At 38.0% G+C, this 18,849-nt stretch overlaps 1 non-coding gene across 1 annotated transcript; it reads left to right on the top strand.

Annotated features, from left to right (window-relative positions):
- Window positions 1–1,159: 1,159 nt before the first annotated feature.
- Window positions 1,160–1,265, top strand: LOC122114071. The gene has a single exon (XR_006148525.1). It is a non-coding gene; the product is annotated as a U6 spliceosomal RNA (small nuclear RNA).
- Window positions 1,266–18,849: the final 17,584 nt, after the last annotated feature.

Here is an 18,849-nt window from a genome sequence, read left to right as displayed (position 1 = left end):
CTCAAGTGGTAATGCTAGCTTTAAGCTGAGGGACAGCACCCAGGCCCCAGTGTTCAAGCCCCATGACCAACAAAATCAAAATAAAAAAAAACACAGTCTCACTTTTGTGGCCTCAACTCTGTAATACTGCTGCTTCATCCTAGGGCTAAGATTTTAGGTATGGACATTTTTCAACACTCCTGATTCAGACTCTACTTCATCATTTTTTTAAATAAATATTTTGTTCTTAATTTTCCTCTTTGTAAATTCACATGCTCCTATAAAAATGATTTGGCCATCCCAGTAACCTTCTCAAAGTACCTCCTAATGAGGACTTACAAAAAATAGTATTATAGTACAACAAGGAAAACAATACTACAAATAAGAAAAACCAATAATTAAATATTAATGATTAATAAAATAAAAAACAAAACAATTGCCAGTGTTTTCAGTATTTGAAGGGTACTACCTATTAGATTTTACTATTTTCTCATATTCCTGTACATTTAAAACTGACTAAGATTATGATGCTCAACAAGAGTTTTATAGACTATGTGCAGTCTTTAAAGTTACCCACTAAGATTACTATTTATGGCTCATCTCATCATTTGTACATGGCTTATATCATCATTTGTTTCTCGCTAACATATAAAGTAAGGAAGCCCTATTGTTTTAACAGAAACTGTAGTTAACAAAGTCTTAACTCTTTATTCTGTTCCTTTACACAAAGACTTTGCAACTTCTCATTAGTAAAGTTTCTATAAACTCTGAAATGTACATAATTAGTAGTATATGTCTGCTACCATAAATCTTAAATACTTTATAGAAAAGTATTATGACCTGACAAACAGTCCTAGTTTTTGCATATGTAAGTAAATTCCCAAAATTAAATATGTTTAAAACATTAAAAGTTTTATCAAATCTTAACACTTGCTGCTGTGTTCATTAGGACAGTTGCCTTGTATAGAATAATTGCATTCCTTCTCCTACACATATCTTGAACAACAAATATCTGGGATTATTTTGTTTTTGACATGTCAATCTTGACTTTATTCTTAAATGTGTGCTTATGTAAGGAATACATGTTTCTAAAAGTTCACGACGATTCTTTTAAACTTACTTTTTGTTGAATTATATAGTTTAATAAAATCAATTACACTTTATATATAAAAAGTTTTCTGTGCTCAATTCAGCATCACGTACACTAATATTGGAAAAATACAGAGAAGATTAGCATGCCCCTGCATAAGGATGACAGGCAAATTCCTGAAGCATTCCAGCAGATGCTGGAGGGGATGTGATCACAAGGGAACAGTACTGCATGGTTGGTGGGAGTGTAAACTTGTTCAGCCACTTTGGAAAGCAGTATGGAGGTTCCTCAAAAGACTCCACATAGAGCTTCCCTATGACCCAGCAATCCTACTTTTGGACATTTACCCAAATGATCACAAACAAGACCATACTAAAGCTACCAGCATAACTATGTTCATTGCAGCATTATTTAAGATAGCTAAGATATGGAACCAACCCCGATGCCCCTCAGCAGATGAATGGATATGTGGTATATATACACAATGGAATTCTATGCCTCCATCAGAGAGAATAGCATTGTCCAATTTGTTAAGAAATCAAAAGACTTGGAAAAAATTAAGCGAACTAACTAGGGCCAAAGAAACATAGGTCCCATGGTTTCCCTAATTTTCAATAACTAATATATGTCTGGGATAAGCAGAAAAGGTCAAAAGCTATCTGCATATGACCAAATAAGATGATGTTAAAGAAAATGAACCTCAAGATAGGAACACAAGTGTTTTTTTTTCTTTATTGCTATTGTTTCTAACGTACTTATAATGTGTGATGTGATTTTTTTTGTTTCTTTATATGTTCCTCCCCTATGCTATAACCCTTGTTTTCACTGTATTTGAAGTTGGTGCACCTACACCTTGTATATACGCTCCTCTAATTTGGAGAGGGGAAGGAAAAAAACAAAATGTTTAAATAGGGATACAGGTTGACCCATTGAAACAATGAGATGCACAAGACACTATGTTAAAAAAAAATGAACAATTTAGGCTGGGGAAGGGAAGAAGGGAGTGTACTTGCGGAGGTGAGAGGGAAGTGATGGTAGGGGGAAAATAAAGGAGGAGCTAACAATGCTTGTTAGGAAATGTACTCATTACCTTGTTCATGCAAATGTGACTCCTCTGTACAGTATTTTTACATAAAAAACGTACAAAAATATTCGGAGAGGGAAGAGTTTATTTCCTTTATTTTACTCATAAAATATTTTTAACAAAGAAATTAATGCGAAACACTGATATGAAGGATTTTGAATAAATGTGTGTGTGTGCACGCGCATGCATGCACACAAACTTGCATGTGTGTTAGTATGCTCAGAATTTGAAATCAGAGCTTCAAGGTCTGGCCAGGCCTATCCTTTCTAGATTGCTGATCTAATATATGAGCTACATCTCCATTCCTGGGCCTTTGCTGGTTCATTACAATTTTTGAAAAATAATCTCATGAATTTATGTTGCCCTGATTGGTTTCCAACTGTTATCCACAGATCTCAGTTAGGATTACAGATGTGACCAATCAAGACATGGCTTACAGAATTACTTTAAAAGTAGAAGAAAATTTACTTCACAGGGCCTGTTTCATTATCTCCTACTTTTAAAGCAATTTGGAGTGATTATGTGTGAATTTTTTCGGTTTTGGATTCTTAAAAAAGTAAGTGATTATATTTAAATGTTTTAGTACTTTTAAAAAAGGAAACTGGAACTGTGGGACAAAAGAAATTTGCCCAGGGCTGGGAAGGTGGCTCAGTGGTAGAGCGCTTACCTTGCATGCATGATGCCCTGGATTCAATTCCTCAGCACCACATAAGTAGAAAAAGAAAGCCAGAAGTGGCACTGTGGCTCAAGTGTTAGAGTGCTAGTCATGACGTAAAGAGCTGAGGGACAGTGCTCAGGTCCAGAGTTTAGGCCCCACGACTGGACGCCCTCCCCCCAAAAAATTGCCTCTCTTGTAAGCTCAGCTTTGTGCATTATAACCCAATATCACCAACACAGTCTGTGTTGAAGACAAAATGTAACAGAAAATAATAACCATGGGCAATAATTGCTATGCTACTATTTCTTGGACAATATGAATATTGAATTGAGAGTGTAAGAGAATGGAGAGATTTTACCCACATTTTTTGTATTGCTGAAAGACTTTTGGAAACTTTGACTCATTTCCTTCCTCACAGTGTGTCTTTGGGCCATGCTCTCACTGTCTTTAATTACAATTTTTCCCAAAACTAAAATGGTAATAACATTAGCATTATAGCAAATGTTATCTTAATAATTAAGGGGTCTGGGAAGGTGGATCAGTGCTAGAGCGCTTGCCTTGCATGCCTGAGGCCCTGGGTTCGATTCCTCAGCACACATAAGCAAAAAGAAAAAACCGGAAGTTGTGCTGTGGCTCAAGTGGTAGAGCGCTAGCCTTGAGCTGAAGAGCTGAGGGACAGCACCCAGGCCCAGACTTCAGACCCCACGACCGGACCCCCCCCCAAAAAACAAAAGAATTAAGGGAAATAAAACTTGTGAAATACTTAACATAAACTTCTATGAATGAGCTTTGAGTTTAGCCAGCTGTTTTTTTAAAAAAATAATAATAAATAGAATACGATAAGTATTAAAGAAGCCATTACATGTAGTGAACAACCAGAAGTAATGTTATCTATTGACCATGCTCTGATTCCAAGGAAGCCAGATGGATAACTTCCTATGCTGTAAATCAAACTAGTTATCTTAGGTCTTGATAGTGTAAAAATATTAGGGACAGAATAATCAAGGAATGTTGTAGACTGAGGTGAAGTCCATATGAAAATGTGCAAAACTGATAAAACAAAATTATCTGAGCAATAATATTGTGGTTTAGATCATTTAATTTACATCACAAAGATAAGAAAGTCCTAGAAGAATGAATTCTTTTTGATGTCTTATCATAGGACCTTAGAACTCTTTCTTCATTCTTGTAGAGGCATCATCAGTTGAGAGGAACTGTATATTTTTTGTTTGCTTCCTTCCATTTATTCTTCAGTTTGAAATCTGAACTTCTTGAAACTGAAAGAAACCAAGGGAAATTAGACACGCAGGCTTTGGAAAGAACAATCAAGGTAAAATAAATAAAAAACATACAACCTTGTAAAAGGTCTAAATTGAGTTATATATTCTCAAGTGTAAACAGAAAATAATTAAGCAATATCATGTTATTGAAAATTGAAAAGTGGTAGGAGTTGCTTAATTTTTTTCCTTTCTACTACCTTGAATTAATTATTGACTTTGTATAGAGAGATTAAAGATGAGATTGACAAAAAACTTGATAGACATGTTCTCCATAAAGCCCTGAAAATCGACACTGGGTTTACAAAGTTGTGTTTAATACAACTTCTATGCTGGCTTAATGCTTTGTGAGTAGAAGTCATTAGAGAAATGTAATTCAAAATTACTATGATACTACATCAAAACTATTATAACTCTTACCAAAAACACTCAAAGGAACCAGGTGTGGTGGTAAAGGCTTGTAATTCCAATCATTTAAAGGTTGGATTAAGTCTAAGGCCAGTCTTGGGTACTGCAGATAGTAAAAACCTGCCCTTTATTACCTTTTGAATAAAAGGTAATATTGTTAGTGAGAGTGTGGATAAAAGGAAATTTTCTACAGTCTTGGTCAAAATACAGGTTAGTATTCTGGTTGTAGAAAGTAGTATGCAGATTTCTAAAGAAATCCAAAGTTGAAATATCATCTGACCCACCAATCATGTGATTATTTTTCTCGGGGTAACTCGTAAATCTATCTGTAGTTCATTGTTATTCATATTATTCACAACAGCCAAGATATAAATCAAAGTTCAGTGTTCAAGTACAGAGAAATAAAGCATCTGTGGTACCAGCAAAAATATCTTTTTCTGTTTCATCCTTAAAATAGCAAGAGACTTCTCCCTTTAGCCACAACTTACAATGACCTGGAATATGTATTCTACATGAACAAAAATGTTGTCTTCTGATTTTTGTAAACACACACACACACACACACACACAAACCAACATCAAACATTAAGAGAGAAATTCTGAAAAAAAATAAACCAGAGTGTAACTCTTGGGGCATTCAGGTCACAATGTAGAAGATAGTAGATATACAGGATGAACAGGTATAGAGTTGTAATGTACAACATAAGGATACAGGGGACAACACTGGCCTTACATAGGAATGAAGCTAATTAAGTAGGAGTTGTTCTTCCTAGTAGGGGTTGTTATTTTAGTTGTTCTTTCTTAAGTAATGTATAAGATGAATGTAATTCTTTAAATAAACCTGCCTGTTTGCAGAAATAATAGCAAACAATATAGCAAGTATGTTGCATGCTCACCATAGAAGAAAATGTTGAAATAAAATACATGAGATTATCCTTGATGTAAATTGATTATTACAAATAAAGGAAACCATGAGACCTATGTTTCTTTAAATCTGGCTTACTTCAATTAATATGATTTTTTCCAAGTTCTTCCAGTTCCTTAAAAATGAGGTGTTACCTTTCTTTCTGATGAAAGCATAGTATCCCATGTATGTGTAACTGTGTGTGTGTGTGTGTGTGTGTGTGTGTCATTTTCTTGACCCATTAATTCACTGAGGGGTATCTGTGTTGATTCCCTATCTTAGATATGGTAAGTTCTACTGTGATAAACGTAATTGTGCTGGTGGCTTTAGTGTGGCTTTTTTTGTGGTCACCTGGTTAAATGCCCAGTAGTGGGATTACTGGATAATAGAGGAGCATTATTGTGTACATCAAGGATAATCTTAGTAGATGAGCAGAATAGCTCAATAGCTATGTATATATGACCGCATAACGTGATTCCAAGTGAAATGAACTCCAAGACATGTTCTTTGTTGTTGTTGTTCTTAATGTACTACGTGATTTCTTTTTATCCTTTTGTATCCGCCCCCCCATGGTTGCCTGAAGTCACTGTAGTTGATTTTGATACTCTGGGTATTGTAAATATGTTGGTCTGAACTGGGGAAGGGAAAGGGACAAAAACAAAATGGTGAGACAAAAGACAAAGGGGAAACCTATGCAACAGTGATACTCACAAGATAATATGTTGGAAATAATCTTGGGGTGGGCTTTGGGATTGAAGAGGGATAAAATTGGGGAAGGGGAAACAAGTTAGAAAAGAAATGAATTCATTACCTTACTTATGTAACTATAAACCCTCTGTATATTACCTTGACCATAAAATTTAAATAAAAAATAAAATAAAATATATGAGAGCCTCAATACAGGAGATAGGAGTGAGCAAAATACTGTAGTATAGTTTAGTGAAACAGCTGTGGAGAGCAGTAATTTTACTTTTACATAGGAAGTAATAAACTAGCATACATATTTTGAGCCTCATGTCAGTCACTAAAAAGGGAAAACAAAATGCATAATTAGCAAACCAATAAAGATAAAATAGAAAACTAAACCATTGAGATGAAGAAATGACTAAGACTAAGAATAACAAATGACACAATTAGGTAACAAATAACAATATGGTAAGTTTAAAAAATACTACTCATAGTTCTATTAAATGTTGTTTACATCATAGTTTGTTAGAACTATAATTCAAATCACAGTTTAATAGTATATCATTTGAATAATAGGTTACTTATTGTTGATTTTTTTAATATTGAATGTTTAATACATAATTTTAATTTCCGCAGCTATAGAAAGAAAAAGTGAAACTAATTTTAATATTATATTTCATGAATTGTAAAATTGAGAAGACCCAGCAATCCCACTTTTGGGCATTTACCCAAATGTTCACAAACAAGACCATACTAAAGCTGCCAGCAAAACTATGTTTATTGCAGCGTTATTTACCATAGCTAAGATATGGAACCAGCCCAGATGCCCCTCAGTAGATGAGTGGATCAAGAAAATGTAGTATATATACACAATGGAATTCTATGCCTCTATCAGAAAGAATGTCATTGCACCATTTGTTAAGAAATGGAAAGACTTGGAAAAAATTATATTAAGTGAAGTAAGCCAGGCCCAAAGAAACAGAGGTCCCATGGTTTCCCTTATTTGCAATAACTAATATATGTCTGAGACAAGCAGAAATGTTCAGATAAGTTGATGCTAGGGGAAATGAACCCCAAGATAAGGATTCAAATGTTTTTCCTTTCTTGTGATTGTTTCCAACATATTTATAAGAGGATTTCTTTGTTGGTTTGTATGTCCCTCCCCCACAGTATAACCCCTTCTTTCACTGTATTTGATGTTGGCATAATTTGTGGAGGGGAAGGGAAAAACAAATTGTTTAAATAGGGATACAGGTGGACCCATTGCAACAATGAGATGTACAAGAGTTTATGTTGAAAAATGAACTTTACAAGTTTGGCTGGGGGGAGTAATAGGTAGGAGGGGATAGCAGGGGGGATGGGAGATGGGAAGGGATGGGAATAGGAAACAAAGGAGGAGGCAACAATGCTTGATAAGAAATATACTCATTACCTTGCCCATGTACCCTTTGTGTATGGTATTTTCACAATAGAATAATAATCTGAAAAAATTGTATCATTTGATAGTGCAAATGATTTTATTGTTCATTACAAACGTAATGTAGTAAAAGTTTCATAGCAATCACACTGCACTAGGTTGTGGGCAGATTCTAATGTAAATAATATACTGTGTTCATGTAGAGAATTTGAGTATCCAAAGTTTTAATATACCTGTGGTCCTTAAACCAATACGTTACTGATATTGAGTGACAAATACAACTTCCTTTCAGTACAGAAGCTTTCCTTGTATCTTTTTAATACACATTTTTATTGTAAAGATCCTGTGCAGAAGGGTTACAGTTACATAAGTAAGGTAATGAGTACATTTCTTATTGAGCATTGTTACCCCCACCTTTGTTTTCCCCCTACTATCCCTTCCCAGACTTCAAGCCCCCTGAACAACAACAAAAAGTCTCAATTTTCTTGGACTGTCTAACTCTTCCTAACATTCACCAAAGAAGCATTTTATCACCCACTACATTTAAGTCCTATCCTAGCTACTGCAAATAGAATGATTTTTTATCTTTTGTCAAAAGTTTCATATTTGCAGAAACAAATACCAGCAGCGGTAACTTTTTTCCAGTCAATGAATTCTGGGCCTGGGCCCTGAACATGGTTTTGCTGGTAGCTTAAATGTGACCTTGTTTGTTATTTATTGGATTAGTGCCGAAGAGGGAAATTACTGGGTCTTAAGAGAGATCTATGTTTAGTCTTTTCAGGAAACTCCATACTGCATTCCACAGCGGTTGAACAAGTTTAATTTCACACCAAGAGTGTAATAGAGTTCCCATTTGGCTACATCCCTGCCAGCATTTACTATTGTTACTTTTCTAGATAATGGCCGTTTTAATTGGGACGAGGTAGAATCTGTCTTGTTTACTTGTAGGTTTGTGGATACCTTCTAGTTACCATGAATGAATCCATGAAACCTATATTGCTCTGAGTCTGCATTCCTTTCTCTTTTCTCTTAGTACAAAGTTCCCAAGCCTTTCATTTTCCATAAGACTGGTGAAAAGTCATCCTTTCTGATGGTTGAATAGAATTCCAGTGTGTGTGTGTGTGTGTGTGTGTGTGTGAGTGTGTGTGTGTGTGTGTGTGTGTGTGTGTGTGTGTATGACTGTGTATTCCTTTCTTGTCTAGTTTGTTTTATTAAGACAAAATTATACTACCTGGTCCAGGGAAGGTATCACTATGTAATTCCACTCTCTAATCTCCTGTCTTAGTCTGAATGCTAGAAGGCATGTATCCCATTGCCCTGCCATAGTTTCTTGGTTTATTTAATCTAGATACAGATTAGCAATTCTGAACTTCTCCAGAGATATTATCCACTAAACTGCTCATACTGTTCATGTACTATTTTCAAATATGTTCTAAAATTTGACACAGTATATGAGTATTTTCAGATGCACCTGCAGGGGTTTCTGATTCTTTCTTCCATGGATCTGATCCCTTTAATAATGATTACTTGACTCTCTTACTATCTCTGGCCCCTACCTATGTAATATTCTCAAACAATTTTGAAGAAAGTTAACTTGAGACTTTCTAATATTAAAAATTATCACTTGATTCTAGTATTACCCAGGACATATTTTCTATTGTTTTCTAATTTTTCTACATATTCTGAGAGTTGTTTCATTTGTGTATTTGGTTGTGCACATGGAAGTGTCTCTGTGTGTATGTGTATGTTTGTATGTATGTATCCAAAAGTCTCAAGCAATCTTGATCATGACTGGTATTCCATCACCTGAGTCATTGTTCCAATCCAAGTTTTGGCTGCTTAATTATAGTTACTGTTGCAAAGACTGTTCTGCCCCAGCTGGATACAAACTGAACTTCCCAGACTCCTTTACATTCTTAGGTTTTATTTCTCCAGGAGTATCTACTTTTAAACTACAAATATTTTTGTGAGTGTAAAGTCTAAACTGTAGCCCAGACTTTTAACTCAAGAATTCATATAAAGATAGATGAACATAGACATTACACATCCTGAGTGTACACTGTTAGAAATGTGATCTTATGCTGGGTGGTGGTGAGATCTGAGAATTGGGGATCAAAGCCAGCCCAAGTGGGAAGTCTCAGGGATTCTTTTCGCAAATTAACTACAAGAAAACTGGAAGTGGCATTGTGGCTCAAGTGGTAGAGCATTGACCTTGAGCTGAATAGCAGAGGGACAGTGCCCAGGCCCAGAGTTCAAGTGCCAAGAACATCACCAACCAAAAAAAAAGTGAAAAAGAAAAAGAAATAACACCTTAGCCAACAGTTCATTTCTAGTATAATCCTTGCTCTCTCAAGATGGACTTTTTATCCAGTTAAGTCCATGCTCTTATACCTGACTTGCATTGGAACCAGAATTATTCTTCCATTCTACTTTCTATAAAGTTGTGTGATTAGCAAGCGTGATTTAGAAAAAGAATGGCCTCATACTTCGTGTTCCACTTAGGAGTAATGTTTTCTCTATATCACTCCCATAAATCTACATACTGGACTTGGCTTTATTGTATCAATGTCATTTTATTTGTAGAGTCTTCTATTGTACATTGAATCCTTATACTTAAACACAGAACTTCTCTTTCCCCTTTTATTACTATTGTTTGTCTTACTGTTAATTCATGTACACTTTGGAAATAATGTGCAACACATACCCTCACAAAAAGAATGATCTGAGAACCTTCTTCCCATTTAAAATTTACCTTAATTTACAGAGAACTTACAAAGTTTGAACTCAATGTACTCATGGATAATGTATTTACAAGCAATATAAATTTCATATTTTCTCTTTATTAAATAGTCTCTGAAACACTTGTTACCTCAGGTCCAAAAGTGTCCTTGTGTTATTTCAGTGTAGCCAGAAAACATTCATTATACCTCAAGCAGAACCATTGCTTGCTCCTGGAAGTAACTGTTACTGGATGTGGAAACTGATCCCAGGAGAAGAATGGAGCATAGAGGAATGGCAAAGTTCCAGTCAACTTGAGCTTTCCTTTTCACTATACAAGAAAAGAATCCCAAGGCTTGATGGAAACTGTCCCTGACTTTTTCAAGTGTGTTCTTTACTCATATAAAACTGTTCTGTAAACTTCAAGTTGAGAGTATTACAAAAAGAAATAAAGTGCCATAGAGCAAAAGGAATAACATTGTTTTAAAAATGTTCTATTGCAAAGAAACAAAGACATGGAGGTTTTAAAGTGTCTTATGGATGGATATTTCACCCCTGAGATGATTCTCTTGTTGCAGGAGTCAGTTATCAATTCCTTTAGTCTGGCCCTGAGATCTCCAGAGTAATAAGGATTCCAAACAAGCAGAATCCAGTGAGTATGATCAGCAAAAGGATCATCTTCTCAGACCAGTACTCCTTTAAGGAGTGTCCCAAAGAAATACCTGGTTTTTTTGTTGTTTGCTTGTTTGTTTAATGTGTGCTGGTTCTGGGGCTGGAACCCAGAGGCTGGACCCTGTGCCAGAACAACGTGTGCCAACCTGCCCCCAAAGCTAGTACTCTACTGCTTGAACTAGTACTCCACTCCTGGTTTTTTGGTGTTTAATTAGAGATAAGAATTTTACAGACTGTCCTGCCTGGGTTGGCTTTGAACCAAGATAGTAAGAAACCCAAGTGACATCAACTGTATGGACTTCTCTTTTGAAAAGAGAAATATTAGATGAAGTTTATTATAAAGCTAATATTTGACAATATTTAAAAGAAGAGTATATGCCCAGCAAAAAGCTATAACTTAACTCAGCAAAAGTAGGTGCACTCAATCCTTTTGGAATTATTTTTTCAGCTTGGGAAGATTATTGATCTTGTCTTTCTTTTTGGGGAAACTTAAAGTCATATTTCACTTTTTTGTTGGTCGTGGGGCTTGAACTCTGATCCTGGATGTTGTCCCTTAGCTCTTCAGCTCAAGTTGAGTGCTCTACCACTTTAGTTATAGCACCACTTCCAGGTTTCTGGTGGTTAATTGAAGATAAGTGTCACATGGACTTTTCTGAGCAAGCTGGCTTTGAACCACAATCCTCTGGTCTCAGCCTCCTGAGTAGGTAGGATTACAGTCATGAACCACCAGCACCCAGCTCATATTTGCATTTAGCTGCACTGAATGATACCATGTAAACAAAAAATGGAAAATTTAACCAAATGATGACATTGCAGCTTTTCAGAAAAATTGAGGTAATAATAAATATGTCCTCCTTTTCCATGTTGTTACATTAATGACTCATGAGCTATGGGACCTTTACATTAGCATCCTCTGCCATCTATATAGGTGTATTTAGTAACAGAAAATGTTCATAGAAAAATAGAGAAATACTGAGATTTTTAGAAAGCAAAGGAGATGATCAAGTATGAAAGAACAGCATAGAATGAAATGCATTTATCACACAGATATTAAGAACTAGCCTAAGAGATTTCGAGTGCTAAAGGCAATGAGGAATAAGCCTAGTTGATAACTAGCTCTTCAATAACCAAAAATGGTTCTCTAGACCAGTTTCTGGTATACCTTATTTACTATTATTTATTCCTTCCATCTGGAGTTATTCCTTCTCTTCTGTCACAAATGTTAATTAGCATCTGAATTTTTGGTGCCATGACTGGCCACAAAGATCTCCAAATCTCACTTAGATTACCTTTTCCTTTCTGATTAGCACAGACCACACAAAATCCTGGAATCTTTGAATTTCCAGAATTAAACTTCTCCTGACATCCAAGCACATTCCTGGCATTAATTGCTGTGACCTAATGAACAAAACATTTTTTTTCAACACAGTATCCTAATATAAATAAAGTACATGAATTAAGGACTATTGTCAGTTGTCAATATGCAAGGAGCAATAATATATTCCAAGTATGGGTTCTTTATTTTGCATTTACTAACTAAATTTGTTTGTTTGTTTTTTGCCAATACAGGGCTTAAATTCAGGGCTAGGGAATTATTCCTGAGCTTTTTTATTTTTTTTTCTCTTTTCTCGAGGCTAGCACTCTACCACTTGAAGCACAGCACCACTTCCAGTGTTTTTCTGTTTATGTGTTACTGAAAAATTGAACCTAGGGTTTCAGGCATGCTAGAAAATCACCATACCATAAAGCCACCAGAGCCCTAAATGATTTTCTTAGAATGGCATTACATTTTCATTCCATAATTATGTATCATAATTTTGGCCAAGTACTAGAAAATGATGTAGACAAAAATACAATAAAATAAGTCCAGTAAGACTGGATGGACAATGAATAACTGTCACAGTCTAGCCAGGGCACAGAGGGGCTTACCTCATGGAATTGTTTCAACAGGCTGAGCGAGACAGCTCCTGACACACAGCCTAACTCCTGAATGAGAGGGCCACGTTGGGTTCCAACATGGGGACGCTGGGCCACCTCTTCCAGCACCCATTCAACCAGTTCCTGTGAGAGAGAGAGAAAGTCAGAATTACACTTAAGCCGGCTGCCGGTGGCTCAGAACTCTAATCTTAACTATAAAGGAGACTGAGATATGAGGATCGTGGTTCATAGCCAGCCCGGGCAGGAATGTCTGTGAGACTCTTATCTCCAAAGAACCACCAGAAAACTGGATGTGGTGCTTTGGGCTCAACTGGTAGAGTGCTAGCTTTGTGCTGAGGAGCTTGAGAACAGCGCCCAGGCCTAGAGTTCAAGAAGTAGACTGACAAGAAGTGCACTTTCCATCACAGGAAGTGGACTGAATAGCACCCATTGTCCTAGGGAGGATGGTAGAGAAGTCATGCCAAGCTTCCTGTGAACTTGAATTCAAAAGTATGTCACCTGGCTTCTCTGTGCCTCGGTTTCCCTAGCTGCAAAACTCAACACAGTGAAGGATTCCCTTCCTCATTGGGATAGGGTAATGATGAAACAGAGCCATGTTTTGTCTCATAATCCACAGTTGTTGCATGATTAATAACAGGCCTCACCTGAGCACTTTCCGGGTATCTTCCTATTATATGCTCACAGAATTGCCAAGAACCTTATCTGTAGGCCATTCCCTCTGTGCCTAGCCATGTTCCAGAGAGCCCTCTATATACATCTCTTGTTTCCTCATGACTGTCCTGTGAGGAGATGGTTGAGGATCTATCCAAACTTACCTGTCAAGAATCAGCTGCTGTGGACTAAGATTTTGGGATAATCTATCTAAACCTATGACTGACCATGGAGTGGCATGTCTACATCCCAACTACAGAGGACTAGGCCTAGTGGGCATACTTGTCACAGATAGGAGGACCACAATCCAGCCCAGCCAGAGCATATATTGAGTCTCTATCTCAGAACTGCCCAATGTGGCTCCTCAGAGCCAGGGAGAGGAAACAAGAAGGGGGTCATTGTGTCCCCAGAGGGGTGTTTGATCCTGGGTGGGAGTGGTGTTGGGGCGGCCACTCACCTGTGCTGCTGGGAGAAGCTGTTGGCGGCTGCTCCACGTAGGGTGAACTGCGATGATGGTTGCATTGCAGACACATGGGCTCAGAGCAGAGGACCAGGGGCAGGGACCAGGTCAGGGCCTTAGGCCGGCTGGCAGCGTGCAATTGCCTGTGGTTTAAAACCCGGCACCGCGGGAAGGGGTGTAGGGTTCAGGGAGGGGTCAGGTGCATCAATTTCCTAATATACTCAGAAGTCGCCTCGACCCTCTTGCCCACCACTCAGCCAACTCTAATTTCCTCAACATTCTTGTATCCCATTGGTCAGAAAGAACCATGTAAGAATGGGGGTGTGGATGGAATCCTCTGATGCAAGCAGCATGGGAGGAGTCAAGATGACAGCAGCTCCCCCAGTCCTTTTCCCAGAGAACTCTGTCCAATTCAGTTGGGGACAAGAGGGTAACCTGCTTTAGCTGGATGGCTGCACAGTTTGTTGTGTATGTCTGTTTGTTTCCAGTCCCGGACCTTGAACTCAGGATCTGGGCACAGTCTGTGACCTGCCTTTGCTCAAGACTGGCACTCCACACTAGAGCCACAGGGCCTCTGGCATTGTTGGCACTGAAATTAGACAGGGGTCTCAAGGACTTACCTGCCTAGGGTGACTTTGACCATGATCCTCCCATCACAACCTTGTAAGTATCAAGGAGAACTGTTGAGAGCCATTGGTGCCTCCCTAATCATTGGTCTTGCTGATGTTCTTGCACAGACCTGTGAGTTCCCTATCCTTGGACTGAAGTGGTGGGATCTGGTGCCCACAGTTTGAATCCTGGTCCTGCCATGTTCAAATGGCAGGAGATCCTAAGAAACTCATTTCTATCTATATGATTACCAATGGAATGTGATGTGTGTCATGATTGAATGGGCAATTCTTGAATGATTCTAGGATAAAATTATACACAATTATAGTTTAGGACACTGATCCACTTTAGTTGATACTTTATTAATCATTTATACAATCACATTCATAAAATGGAGGCATAATGAAATACCTAAGAATTGGGCCTCAGATACTATAAAGGTGTCCTTTTTTCTGCCAGGACTGGGATTTGAACTCATGGTTTGGGTAACTGTGTTGCACTGTGTGGGAAAGGAAATCTTGCCTCCTTAAAGTCAATAAATTCAAGTCTGTTCCTTAGGCCTGAAATCGATCCCCACCACTAGAAAACATCCTATTCATGTACAATTTACATATATGATTTATATTTATATACAAATGATGACTCCATATTGCATTCACTGTAGTTATTTTATTTTTTGTTGTATTTATGTATTGACTTTTTATTTTATTGACTATTATGGCACATAGAGCATTGACTACATTGATTACATAGGATGTAGGTCTGCATATGTCTTTCACTTCATACCTGACACCCAGGACATTCACAGAAAAGTAAAACGTGTCACCATCAGCTTCTTACTCTAAGATTCATTGTTTGGGAATGCTGGCATCTGAACTCATGGCCTATAAGCTCAAATTCATGAATGGATGAATGTCAACATGCCATCCTGGGGCAAACTGAGCTGACAGGCTGTTCCCAGGAGATGAAATTGAGCCACAGGGGTTAACAAAATAAGAACAGATTGACATGCATATGGCAGTACGCTAATAAATATATATCTTTATAGAGTGCCAGAGATGTTTATACATTATTTAGTTATATAGACTACATTCCTACCAATTCCTGGGTATTTATTATGTGTCTATGTAATTAATGTTATTGTTTAAATCCTTAATTAATGAAATCAATCAGTGTCCTGAAATTATTTCATTCCTGAAAGTAATAATATTCTTTTAATGGTTCATAAATAATAAAATCAATCGGCCTTCTGAAATGATGCTGTCTAATTACATAGGAGCTTCATTCACCATTAGTTCATTCAACCATGACCTTGGTACATTCCATTTTTATTACTATGGTTGGGAACCAGTTTCTTATTGTCTCCTGCCATTGGTTGGTGTCAGGAAGTAGATTCAAAATAAGGGCCTATGTTGCCAGGTGGGCCTATGGCTTCCCTGATAGTCTGCCAGCCTTCAGCAATGCAAGGTGAAGTACCCTTTGCAATAGAGTCATTCAGACACAGGAGGGTCTCCATGCAAAGGAAGAAAATGTAAAAAGGGCTTTTTTATCTGTGCATTGCTTTCCCTGCAAGGCCTGGGGATATAGGATCCCAGGAGCAGCTGTAGGTCCAGTGGCTGCACCGCAGCCTAGGGTAATCAAAGCTGCGGCAGAGATGCAATGACCTGAGTTCAAGCTCCATGCTGAGAAAAAAAAATAGCTCCCTGGCTTGCAATTCATACTGTTTATTCTTCCAAGCTTTGGATTTGAACTCAGGATTTGGGTAAATCTCCAACAATGTGGATGAAGGGGAAGCTCACCGTACTTGAAGATAAGAAATACAGACCTGTTCACTAGTCCTGAATTCAAGCCCCAGCCCTGGAAAACATACTATTTAAATACATTGTAAAGATAGGATTTGAACTTACCTATAGATGTTCAGGCCATACATGTTTGGTGTGGTTGTTCCTTGTATTTTTTGTTTTATTCATTTATTTACTGTTGATTTTACTATGATGAAACCGATTCTGTTTATAACGTTGATGATATCCTATCACAGAGCATCTATATTTGTAGAAATGTTCTCCATCATGACTGACACCCAGGATTCTCAGGGAAAAGGAAAACAAGTTTCACACTTGGCTTCTTACTCCAGGATCCACTTTTTAGTGCTGGGATGTGAACTCAGGGCCTAGCAGGACCAATTGGCCAATAAATCAAGGTGCACACACCAACCTGTGAGCAATGTAGGAGCTAGTCCATTCCCAGGATCTGACATTGATTCCCAGGGGGGTCACTATAGTCATAAATTCATAATTTAAACATAGGATATATATTGACATACATGTGTGGACATCATCGTGTGTTCGGTGCATTTCTTCTTATTTTGTCTCTAATTCATGGAAATATTATATATGTTATTCAGAATGGTTACAGATATAGCTGTGCTGACATGGATAACAACCTGTTCCCATGGTTATAGGGTTGCCTATGCATTCTTCATCCTAGTTGAGATACAGGACATTCACAGGAGAGGAAAACATGTGCAACAACTGGCTTCTGACATCAGGATGAATCTTTTGTCAGTGCTAGGATTTGAACTCAGGTCTGGGTAGCTCTGTTGCACTGTGGGGGAAAGGGAAAGTCACCATCCTTGAAGATTAGAATGTCAGGCCTGGCCCAGGGCTTGATTTGAAGCCCCAGCACTGGACAAAAGAGCAAGCACACCTTTTGTAAACATAGGATCTATCTTTACCTACAGGTGTGGTATGCATCTTGAGTTCAGTGTATTCTTTTTATTTTGTGTCTCTTTCATGGATGTATTGTGTATTTTATTGTTATGGTGACAGATATAATTGTGCTGACATGCATGACAACCTATTCCCATGGCTATAGTGTTGCCTGTAAAGCATTCTCCAGTCTCAATAAGACCTAGGACATTCACAAGACAGGAAAACATGTGCAACCATACGCCTCTCACATCAAAATAAATCTTTTGGTAGTGCTGGAATTTGAACTCAAGGCCTCATAGGCCCAATTGGTGAATGGGTCATGGTGAGCACATCAGCCTGTGAGCCACTAAGGAGTTAGGCCATTCCTGGATCTTGAGATGGAGCCCTGGTTGGGGCCAATGTAGTCATGAATTCATAATTAAACAGAGGATCTATATTTCCAAACATGGGTGGGCGACATCTTGTGTTCGGTGTAGTCATTCTCTTTATTTTCAGTCTTATTCATTGATGTATTGTGTATTTTCTTGAGTATAGTATGACAGCTATAACTCTGTTTAACTGGATGACAACCTATTCCCATGAGTATAAGTTTGCCTATACATTCTTCAACCTAGCTGAGACCCAGAACTTGAACAGCACAGGAAAACAGGCACAATGACTGTCTTCTCACATCAAGGTGAATTTTTGGCAGTGCTGGGATTTGAACTCAGAACCTAGGAGGCCCAACTGCCCAATGGCTCCACATGATCACACGAGACTGTGAGTGACTAAGGATCTAGGCCGTTCCCAGGAAGTGAGATTAAGCCCCAGGGGGGCCAAAATAGTCCTCAATGCATCATTGAAACATGGGATGTATATTCACATCTGTGTGTGGACTGCATCGTGCATTGAGTGTAGTTATTCTCTTTATTTTGTATGCTCTTCATGGATGTATTGTGTATTTTCTTGAGTATATGATGACAGGTATAACTGGGTTGACATGGATAGCAACTTATTCCCCTGGCCACAGGGTGGCTCGTGCATTCTTCATCCTAGCTGAGATCCAGTACTTGCAAAGGAAAGGAAAACAGGTGCAATGATTGGCTTCTGACATCAAAATGAATCTTTTGGCAGGGCTGGGATCTGAACTCGGAGGCTAGCAGGCCCAATTGGAGAATTGGTCCACATGAGCACACTAGCCTGTGAGCCACGAAAGAGCTCAGCCATTCCCAGGACCTGAGATTGAGCACCCCTGGGGGGAGAGTTGGGAGCACAATAATCATCCATTCATAAGCTGAAGGAAGTATGCAAATAAGTACATATTTGTATAGAGTAGGAGAGATGGTGATCTGTGATGGAATCCAATCTGTGTGACTACCTATTCTTGGATCTTTCCTGATGCCTCCATTTCATGACTGTGATGTTTATTGTCACGCTTCATCAACTCTTCTTTACAAATAATTGGTACCTCATGAGTCTTGACTATCATTTCCTACTCACATCATGCATGCACTACTCATTCAAGGATGAGATCGATCGCATTCCATGACTCTTCCTAGGTCCAGAAACGAGTATCTCAAGATCTCCCGCCATTCTCTCCTCCTAGG

Source organism: Dipodomys spectabilis, unplaced genomic scaffold, assembly GCF_019054845.1.
Source record: "Dipodomys spectabilis isolate Male_0828 unplaced genomic scaffold, ASM1905484v1 ptg000105l, whole genome shotgun sequence".
NCBI lineage: Eukaryota > Metazoa > Chordata > Mammalia > Rodentia > Heteromyidae > Dipodomys > Dipodomys spectabilis.
The sequence above is the reverse complement of the archived record's forward strand: the minus strand, read 5'-3'. Positions and strand labels throughout refer to the sequence as shown.